The sequence below is a fragment of the Mercenaria mercenaria genome, chromosome 3 (genome assembly GCF_021730395.1).
Source record: "Mercenaria mercenaria strain notata chromosome 3, MADL_Memer_1, whole genome shotgun sequence".
NCBI classification, from domain to species: domain Eukaryota; kingdom Metazoa; phylum Mollusca; class Bivalvia; order Venerida; family Veneridae; genus Mercenaria; species Mercenaria mercenaria.
In genome coordinates this window covers 11,741,221-11,752,780 of record NC_069363.1, presented here as the reverse complement: position 1 = coordinate 11,752,780, position 11,560 = coordinate 11,741,221, and the positions used below count along the sequence as shown (strand labels likewise).

The 11,560-nt window shown below is 36.2% G+C and overlaps 1 long non-coding RNA gene across 1 annotated transcript; it reads left to right on the top strand.

Annotated features, from left to right (window-relative positions):
• Positions 1 to 3,271: 3,271 nt before the first annotated feature.
• LOC128555492 (uncharacterized) lies at positions 3,272 to 4,208 on the top strand. The gene is made up of 2 exons (XR_008370105.1): positions 3,272 to 3,370; positions 3,803 to 4,208. It is a non-coding gene; the product is annotated as an uncharacterized LOC128555492 (long non-coding RNA).
• The last annotated feature ends 7,352 nt before the right edge of the window (positions 4,209 to 11,560 follow it).

Below are 11,560 nucleotides of genomic sequence, written 5' to 3'. Positions count from 1 at the left end.
CCGAAAAATAATTATTTTGAAAAGTGTCCCAAAATATGGACACAATAATCATCATCATCCCGACCCGTGTTGAAAGTGAAAAAAAAATCAACACTTATCGGTAATTATTCTGATGATAAACTAAGTAATTGGCCGTTTTCATCATCAGTTAACACCCCCTCAAAGAGCTAAAAGAAGTGTGTCGGTTATTGTGGCATCTGCAGTGGAGATCAAAGCGGTATAGTTTCCCCGAGATTGTCATGGCATTACGTCATGTTTTCGCGCCATGTGACACATCACTGTCTGATCGTACTTTCTCGATTCCTTTAATTGTTGAGAAGAAATCAGTAAAAAAGTTTTTTCTTTAATTTTTTTAAAAGCGACTGTACAATATCCCGAATAAACACATGTAAATGTGTCAAACCGTGAACGATGGTAGTGGATGCCCTACCTCTGTGACCTATTTGCCCTCAAGAAATTTACAATTTATTGTTTGAGAAGAATATCTAACAACAAAGTGTTGTGTTAAAAAAAATATGTAAAAAGAATCATTTAAAACTTATTAAAAACCGCAACGACATCATACTGCTTCATTTTAAAGGCACATTTCTATTTACGTTCATGAGGTCACGTAACTTATTCTGCCGCGCTAACAGAAATCTGTTTGCCAAAAATCGTTTTACTCCATGTATTTAAATTGCTGCCGCTTTTTCATTATTTAAGATTTTTTAATTGTGTTTTTTGTACTTTCTGGTCAAAAGTCTGAATTTTATTACCATAGTATGTACCGTTTATTTACTTTAAGAAGGAAATAAATGATCAAGATCGCGCTGTTTGAAATTTTACAAAACATTATATGAAAATTTTATCGTTTTTAAAGAATTTTGCCTACATTCCTGTAGATAACTTGTTGAAATTGTTATAGAATTCAAACTGTATTAGTTCTCAAGCGGTGTTGAAAATTTGAAGCGATTATATTAAAAAATGAATGCACTACGCGCATTTTTGTGTCAAAAGTAACCGCGATGTAAATTAGATATTACGATAGGGCGCACGTGCTTGTGGAATGGAAAATTACCAGCATGACGTTTTGATATTTTTACGATTCGCGGGTAAATTCCAGTCAATCCAGGTAATTTTGCCGGATGTAATTTCTCAATCTGGTAAAGTTACCACGTAAAAACCACTCGCCCGATCGGTTGAGTAGTCCATTCGTGCTATCCCGACTTTAACTCGCCAATGCTTATAACTGTAGAATGCCGTACTTAAGGCAAAATCAACTTTCGTTTTGTGAATTCGCCGATATGGGTACGATTCCCCCACTATTTTTCACTTTTAAGGGTTTTATTTTATTTGCAGACCGTGACTGAAAATTGGTTGACCGTCGGTCTACCCAACTTTTGATAGTGGACCTGTCGATATTTTGGTTGCGTCGGTCCAACGGTCCACCGGTAAGGTCGAGGCCCGATTAATATTAGAGATCTGCGTGAAAACATATTCATCAGTTATCGTAGTGTCAAAGTTATATTTTGTAGCAAAAATTTCGGAAGAAAGAGTGATGGGACATCCGCGATAATTTCCAAGAATTTTGAAATCATGAGTGTCGATGGTCCCGATTTAAAAGAAAAGACAACAAAAAACAAAACAAAGAAATTATCCACAAGCTCCTTTACATTTAATAATCCAAAATCGCTCATAACTAATCTGTAAACAACAATTTTCGGATATTTTCACACCTATATACCCCTGTCGAGTGCTGTTTATTGCATTGTATAACAAAGCCAGGTGTTGATTATAATGTGTGACAACTGAGACAGATATTTAATTTCTATAAAAAAAATTATTAATCACAGTCAAATTTAGATCAGAAAATATATACCTTTTTTCTATAAATTTTTGAAATCGAAAGTACAGTAGTTGTCGCGGTATCAGCCGGCCGATTTTTGATAAATATTTTTCTTAAATCATTTTAATAAGAGGAAATGTCATGGTAAATTTTTATATCAGATACTGTCAAATGCTGTTAAACTGTCTTTGTACCATCATAATTGGTCCCGGACAAACAATTTTGGATATCTGGATTTTGATCAATAAAAAATCGAGGCTAGGGGTTTTGGATAAGGATAGGTGGGATGAGAATCAAATAGTTAATTTTCTATGCCTAAACTTGTATCACTTCTAACTCTGTACATTTTGTTTTGATGGTTCTAACAGTGACATTTTTTGTCACGCCAAATTGTAAACATTCATCTGGGGAATCTTCTTCCCCACAAAAGAAATATGAGTAGGCCTACAGGTTTAATTCTCAATAGAGTTTTGAATTTAGATATACAGTAGTTCAATAACTATTTGATTTTGCAAAGAAGTACAACAAAGAGTTGGAGTGTGGTGACAAGTTAGATATTAGCATTTCAGGACTTGAAAATGCATTAATGAACGTGTAAACTCATTTTTATTATTATCTCCAAATTTACCAGGTGAGCTCATAAAAATGTGAAAATAAGGGTATATTGTATTTAAAAATGCAGTGGAAAAGATGTTCTTAAATGCTTCCAAAATGCCCCAAAATGCAGGAAATGAAGCGCTGAATTTCAAAATTTTCCGGGGGAGCATGCCCCCGAACCCCCCTAGCTGGCCGCCTACATTTCTATTTCAGCCTGTTCAACAAAAACTTATTGACAACCCTGAGAATGTTTATCTTGATGATTCCTAGGCCATATTTGAAACTGGGTCATGTGGGGTCTAAAACTAGGTCACCCATTCAAATCAAAGGAAAAGCTTGTTAACACTCTAGAGGCCATATTTTTGACCATATCTTCATGAAACTTGAAACGAATGTTTATCTTGATGATTCCTAGGCTAAATTTGAAACTGGGTCATGTGGGGTCAAAAACTAGGTCACCACTCGAATCAAAGGAAAAACTTGTTAATCATCTTGAGACCACATTTATGACCCTATCTTCATGACACTAGGTCAGAATGTTTATCTTGATGATTCTAAGGCCAAGTTTAATAGGTGAGCAATATAGGGTCATCATGACCCTCTTGTTTACAGAATTTTAGGCTATTTTTTATGCATTTTTAGCTCGACTATACGAAGTATAAGGAGAGCTATCCTACTCGCCCCAGCGTCGGCGTCGGCATCTTTCCGCGTCCCCACCTTGGTTAAAGTTTTGGTGCACTTTCTCTTTTTAACCAGGTTTTCAAAGAAAACCTGAGTTATTAGGTTGGGGTAGATTTCGGTCGGGCGGGCAGCGGCGGCGACGGCATCAGACTGGTGTTTCCGGTCAATAACTTTTGTTTCGGTAAAGAAATTTGAATAAAACTTGGTATGTATGTAGCTTATATCAAGACAAAGGCTGGGATTGATTTTGGGGTTTCTGGGGTCAAGGTCACTGTTACTTAAAATAGAAAAAGGGTTTCCTGTCAATAACTTTTGTTTCGGTAAAGATATTTGAATAAAACTTGGTATGTATGTAGCTTATATCAAGACAAAGGCTGGGATTGTTTTGGGGTTTCTGGGGTCAAGGTCAAGGTCACTGTTACTTAAAATAGAAAAAGGGTTTCCGGTCAATAACTTTTGTTTCGGTAAAGATATTTGAATAAAACTTGGTATGTATGTAGCTTATATGAAGACAAAGGCTGGGATTGTTTTGGGGTTTCTGGGGTCAAGGTCAAGGTCACTGTTACTTAAAATAGAAAAAGGGTTTCCGGTCTATAACTTTTGTTTCGGTAAAGATATTTGAATAAAACTTGGTATGTATGTAGCTTATATCAAGACAAAGGCTGGGATTGTTTTGGGGTTTCTGGGGTCAAGGTCAAGGTCACTGTTACTTAAAATAGAAAAAGGGTTTCCGGTCAATAACTTAACTTAGGAATGAGCTATCATGATGAAACTTGGTATATAGAAAACTTATATAAAGTTGTAGCTTGGGATTGATTTTGGGGTTTCTGGGATCAAGGTCAAGGTCATTGTTACTAAAAATAGGGTTAGCATGGTTCGCACAGGTCCTTGAAAGTCCTTGAATTTGATCCTAAGTCCTTGAAAAGTCCTTGATTTTTTTCTTCCAAAAAATCCCCTGAAAAAGTACTTGAATTTTGAAAAAAAAGGTAGAAAAGTCCTTAAATTTTGCTAAAAACGGGGGTGCAATCGTATTGTAGGGGAAAAATACAAAAAATAAATAATAAATAAGTCAAAACGAGCGAAAAAACGGTGTAAAATAAAAATACATGCACACCCACTGAGGGAACGCTAGTTGAACACCGTTTCGGTACGGAAGTTAGATACGGAATAGCGATTTTCACAACGTTAAAATATTATGCGCACTTATCAACAACAACAATGAGTGGCCCAAAAAATAAATGTAGTTTCGCCAATAAATGGCTTACACAGGATGATTATTCATCATGGTTAAAGGAGTTTAAGTCAGACAAGCATAAGTGTATGTGATAAACTCATTGATGTCGGAACTATGGGAGAAAGTGCGTTGAAATCACACGCGAAAACAAGAAGTGAAGTCCCTTGAGGACAAATTGAAAACTAGTCTTGAGAGCTTGAAAGACTTATAAGAAACATGTATTAAGTATGTATACAGGCAAATATAGCTCATAAAAGGTAATCCCATTGAAGATCTCATAAAGGTTAAGATATGCTATTGTAGCTTATGGAAAATAAAACTGTTCTGTAACTTTTCTTCTATCATAATGCCTTATGAAGAGCCTAAATGGTTTTGTAATTTAAGATTTAAAGCGATTAAAATAGTCCTTGAAAATCGATAAAAAGTCCTTGAAAAGTCCTTGAAAAATCCTTGAATTTTTTTTGCCAAGTCCTGTATGAACCATGGTTAGGGTTAGGTTAGGGTTAGGGTTACCATATCTTCTACATGCATGGAGGGATTTTGATGAAAGTTGGCACAATTGTTCACCATCATGAGACGGAGTGTCATGCGCAAGAACCAGGTCCCTAGGTCTAAGGTCAAGGTCACACTTAGAGGTCAAAGGATACAAGAATGAAAACTTTGTCCGGAGCATATCTTCTTCATGCATAGAGGGATTTTGATGTAACTTGGCACAATTATACACCATCATGAGACAAAGTGTCTTGCGCAGTTCCCTTCTTTAGAATTACTTCCCTTTGTTGTTACTATAAATAGCTTACATTGTAACTTTTTCATTACTAGACGTAGGGAAAAATCGAGACCACTTTTCTGTAGTACAGCATGCATGTTACATCCAATTTTGAGGTGTATTTTGATCAATCTCTACCTGGTAAGGATTTCTGTGTGGACTTTTTTTTTTTTTTTTTTTTGTATTTTTTTTTTTTTTTTTTTTAATTTTTTTTTAAGATTAACTTCCCTTAGTTGTTACTATAAATAACTTATATTGTAACTTTTTTATAATTGACCGTAGGGAAAAACCAAGACCACTTTCCTGTGGTACAACATAGTTGTTACTTGCTAATTTTAGGTGTATTTTAAGGTATCTCTACCTGGTAAGGAGTTTTTTGTGGACTTATAAAAACAAAAGAATTACAATGATTACTAAACAAGCACAAAATTAAAATTACATCTGCAAATACAAGTGCTAGAGTAAAGAAATTTGCTGTGACGGGCGTATATTGTACGTGACATTCTGGCACTCTTGTTTATTCTTATGAAAAGTGTTGAAAACCTGGTTTCGTGGCATTCCCGCGCTTCTTGTTTCAACTTATCTCTGTAATTACTTGATGGATTTGATTCAAACTTGAAATACTTATTCCTCATCATCATCCACATCATCTGACATAAGGGCCATAACTCTGGCACCAATATTTCATGAATTATCCCCCCTTTTCACTTAGATTTTCAGGTTAAAGTTTTGATGCACTTCCACTCTATCTCTGTTATTACTGAATGGATTTGATTCAAACTTAAAATAGTTGTTCACCATCATCACCCACATCATATGACACAAGGTGTATAACTCTGGGACCAATTTTTAGCTCATCTGATTTTTTGAAAAAAAAAATGATGAGTTTTTGTCATCACTTGAGCGGTTGTCGGCGTCGGCGTTGCCTGGTTAAGTTTTATGTTTAGGTCAGCTTTTCTCCTAAAATATCAAAGCTATTGCTTTGAAACTTGGAATACTTGTTCACCATCATAAGCTGACCCTGTATAGCAAGAAACATAACTCCATCTTGCTTTTTGCAAGATTTATGGCCCCTTTTGGACTTAGAAAATATCAGATTTCTTGGTTAAGTTTTATGTTTAGGTCAACTTTTCTCCTAAACTATCAAAGCTATTGCTTTGAAACTTGGAATACTTGTTCACCATCACAAGCAGACCCTGTACATCAAGAAACATAACTCCATCTTGCTTTTTGCAAGAATTATTGCCCCTTTTGGACTTAGAAAATCAGTTTTCTTGGTTAAATTTTATGTTTAGGTCAGCTTTTATCCTAAACTATCATGCTATTGCTTTAAAACTTGCAACACTTGTTCACCATCATAAGCTGACCCTGTACAGCAAGAAACATAACTCCATCCTGCTTTTTGCAAGATTTATGGCCCCTTTTGGACTTAGAAAATATCAGATTTCTTGGTTAAGTTTTATGTTTAGGTCAACTTTTTCTCTTAAACCATCAAAGCTATTGCTTTAAAACTTGCATCTCTTGTTTACCATCATAAGCTGACCCTGTACACAAGTAACATAACTCCATCCTGCTTTTTGCAATAATTATTGCCCCTTTGGACTTAGAAAAAACCTTTTATTGGTTGAATATTATGTTTAAGTCAACTTTTCTCATAAACTGTCAAAGCTATTGCTTTAAAACTTGCAACAGTTTTTCACCATCATAAGTGGACACTGTACATCAAGAAACATAACTCTGTCCTGCTTTTTGCAAGAACGATGGCCCTTTTTAGACTTAGAAAATCATTGGTAGGACAATATTTCTATTATACAAAAAAAATCAGATGAGCGTCAGCACCCGCAAGGCGGTGCTCTTGTTCATGAATTATTTCCCCTTTTTACTTAGACTTTTAGGTTAAAGTTTTGATGCACTTTCACTCTACCTCTATTATTACTGAATGGATTTGATTCAAACTTAAAATAGTTGTTCAGCATCATCACCCACATCATATGACACAAGATGCATAACTCTGGCACAATTTTTCATGAATTATTCCCCTTTTTACTTAGAATTTCAGGTTAACGTTTTATGCACTTTCACTCTATCTCTGTTATTACTGAATGGATCTAATTCAAACTTAAACAATTGTTCAACCTCATTACCCTTATCATATGACACAAGGTGCATAACTCTTGGACCAATTTTTCATGAATTATTTCCCCTTTTTACTTAAAATTTTAGGTTAAAGTTTTGATGCACTTTCACTCTGTCTCTGTTATTACTGAATGGATTTTATTCAAACTTAAAATAGTTGTTCAACATCATCACCAACACCATATGACGCAAGGTGAATAACTCTGGCACAAATTTTTCATTAATTATTCCCCCTTTTTACTTAGAATTTTAGGTTAAAGTTTTGATGCACTTTCACTCTGTCTCTGTTATTACTGAATAGATTTGATTCAAACTTAAAATAGTTGTTCAACATCATCACCCACACTATATGGCACAAGCTGCATAACACTGGCACCAATATTTAATGAATTATTAGGGCTGTAACGAGTATCCGAGTACTCGAATATCCACGAGTTTGACCAAAAGTTCGAGTACGGATATTCGTCATTGTCAAGATCGTTTGATCGTGATCTTTTTCATTAATAAATGCAATATGTAAAATTCTATCAATAAAACTAAATTAAAGCCACATTAAACATCTTTAATGAATTTTCTTGCACATCTAAGATGATTACGCGTTGTCAGATTCTAAACCAGATGTAAACAAATGTTTTAGGTAGAGTTAGCATCGGTCTTATATTCGAACTAAAATTAATATGAAATCTGTCAAAACAGTGAATAAACATTTACCATTTAAGTAATTAAATTTAATAAAAACTTAGTTACGAAATTTCTGTCCAACAAATAAAATTTTCTTATCAAAAAATACGGAACTGTTACTAAATATTGTGATATTAATGACTGACGTCATATCGTTCATCTGCAAGAATGGCTGAACATTACAGAAGTCCATCCGCAAAACCTGACCTTAATTAATGAGCAAAACATCAAACATAGATCAAAACTATTACACTGAGCACCATGAGAACTGCAAAGTTTAGATTCCATAAAGAAAAAAGTACAAAAATAACAGGATGGCATTTTTTGTATCATAAGTTGTTGCTGGTGATCCGCGGTTCGATCTGTGAATTGTCAGCTCCGACTCGTGGATCGGATCGGATCGCCACCTGTCTGACGATCCACAGCCCTATGAATTATGCCCCTTTTTGCTTAGGATATACTTATATAGTGTTTTGATACATTTTATCTTTACCTCTCTTATTACTTTAAGTTGATAGTTTTGACATAGACTCGGGCTGTTGTGCAATATCTTCATCCACAATTGGAGTCATTAAACACTCCAGTGACAGCTCTAGTTTCCTCAGATGTGCCCAGTTTCACTATCCAGCATCCAAATAGTCGAGCGCGCTGTCTCCTGTGACAGTTCTTGTTGTAAGCCCGTTTGAAAAACAGGACATATGGGAACGCCGCGGGCGGGTGGATGGGTGGGCGGGCGGCGTCCACAGACTTTGTCCGGAGCCTATCTTCTTCATGCATGGAAGGATTTTGATGAAACTTAGCACAATTGTTCACCATCATGAGATGGAGTGTCATGCGCAAGAACCAGGTCTAAGGTCAAGGTCACACTTAGAGGTCAAAGGATACACGAATGATAACTTTGTCCAGAGCATTTCTTCTTCATGCATGGAGGGATTTTAATATAACTTGGCACAAATGTTCACCACCAGAAGAGGGAGTGTCATGCACAAGAACCAGGTCTAAGGTCAAGGTCACACTTAGAGGTCAAAGGATACACGAATGATAACTTTGTCCAGAGCATTTCTTCTTCATGCATGGAGGGATTTTAATATAACTTGGCACAAATGTTCACCACCAGAAGACGGAGTGTCATGCACAAGAACCAGGCCCCTAGGTCTAAGGTCAAGGTCAGACTAAGAGGCCAAAGGTCAGATACAAGAATGACTGTCCGGAGCATTTCTTCTTCATGCATAGAGGGATTTTGATGTAACTTGGCACAATTATACACCATCATGAGACGGAGTGTCATGGGCAGGGCCCTTCTTTAGAATTACTTCCCTTTGTTGTTACTATAAATAGCTTATAGGGAAAAATCGAGACCACTTTTCTGTAGTACAACATGCATGTTACCGGTACATCCAATTTTGAGCTGTATTTTGACCTATCTCTACCTGGTAAGGATTTTTGTGTGGACTTATTTTTTTTTTTATTAAGATTAACTTCTCTTAGTTGTTACTATTATATAAATAACTTATATTGTAACTTTTTAATTATTGACCATAGGGAAAAACCAAGACCACTTTTCTGTGGTTCAACATAGATGTTTTTCAAATTTTAGGTGTATTTTAAGGTATATCTGCCTAGTAAGGAGTTTTTTTGTGGACTTAGAAAAACAAAAGATTACAATATATACTACACAACCACAGAATTAAAATTCCATTTGAAATTCAGGTGCTAGTGTAAAGAAATTTGCTATGACGGGCATATATTGTGACATTCTGGCACTCTTGTTAATTTTGTCTTTTGGCCACGAGTTCCTGTGATATGCAGGCTCCATAACCTCAGATCCCCTTTCTAAATTCCAGTTTGTTTAGTTCTGCCCATTGTTTTCTCGTTTCGGGCAAACCCATTATATTAACTGGGGACAATATCATTTAAGGTTCCATGTGCACCGCCGTATGAATACAGCTGCGGATGTTTCTTAATTGCTTTTTGTACTTGTAGCATGTGTAAATGTTGAATTCTGCTCAACCCGGGCTAGAGGGCGTGGACGGTAACATGCATAAATTTCTACTTCCGTCCATGAACAGGCTCAATCAAACCGAGCCTGCAACATTTTTGTTTTTGTCGTTTTGAGCGACCTGTGGAGTTTCCACTTTTTCTATTTCACGGTACAATGTATTCTTGTTTATATCTTAAAACTATGTCCTCCTGCACTCACAGCCGGCATTCTACCTATTAACTACTGAAGCAGTCATTTGATTCGTTCATTGTAGGTATATAGTACTTTACACAACTGTTCTATTGTTCTCTGTGGGTTAATAACCAAAATGAATACCTACATACCATACCTGCGCACGTACACAAGCTTGTGCACAGGTATCATACCATACCTGAGCACGTGAAAAGAATGTTAGATGAGTTCAAACTGTAATGTTTATTTAATGCCATGTTATGTCCGTAAGTATTGACCTGACACTCAAGAATATTCCGTATATTTTCCGTAAATTAATTCTCGGTGTCTGAAGTTAAATAGCGATATAAATATTGCGTATATATTTCTTTATAATTTTCACAATGTCACATGTACAAATAACTGTGCCGACAAAACGTTTAGCTGCTGAACTGCATTTTTGGTTCAACTCCTGCGTACTGACCATTTCCCCCCAAATTTTATCGGTAAAAATTTTGCCATTTTTATCTTATCAAACCCTATGGTCTATAAACGTTATGGAAAATGTTGAATAAAATAATTATATTTTAAAGTATCTAAGATAAAAAGACAAAGTATTTCTCACCAGCGTTTCCTGAAAATGAATACTAGATCTACAAGAGAAAACAATCAGATTTCGTGAAATATGTTACACAGATATTGTAAGAGTAAAAGTAACATCAATAACAACATTACATTGAATTAAAAAATGGTCTGAGGTGATTTTGAACTCATGGTATCGTGCGTGGCAGTCAGACAGCTACCACTATGCTACCGTGCCACTGGTTATTATGTCTCCCCCAGGAGACATATTGTTTTTGCCCTGTCCGTCCGTCCGTCCGTACGTCACACTTCATTTCCGGGCAATAACTGGAGAACCATTTGACCTAGAACCTTCAAACTTTATGGGGTTGTAGGGCTGCTGGAGTAGACGACCCCTATTGTTTTTGGAAGCTCTGTCAAAGGTCAAGGTCACAGAGGCCTGAACATTGAAAACCATTTCCGATCAATAACTAGAGAACCACTTGACCCAGAATGTTGAAACTTCATAGGATGATTGGTCATGAAGAGTAGATGACCCCTATTGATTTTGGGGTCACTCCGTCAAAGGTCAAGGTCACAGGGGCCTGAACATGGAAAACCGTTTCCGATCAATAACTAGAGAACCACTTGACCCAGAATGTTGAAACTTCTTAGGATGATTGGTCATGAAGAGTAGATGACCCCTATTGATTTTGGGGTCACTCCATCAAAGGTCAAGGTCACAGGGGCCTGAACATGGAAAACCATTTCCGATCAATAACTGGAGAACCACTTCACCCAGAATGTTGAAACTTCATAGGATGATTGTACGTGCAAAGTAGATGACCCCTATCGATTTTGGGGTCACTCCATTAAAGGTCAAGGTCACAGGGGCCTGAACATTGAAAACCATTTCCGGTCAGT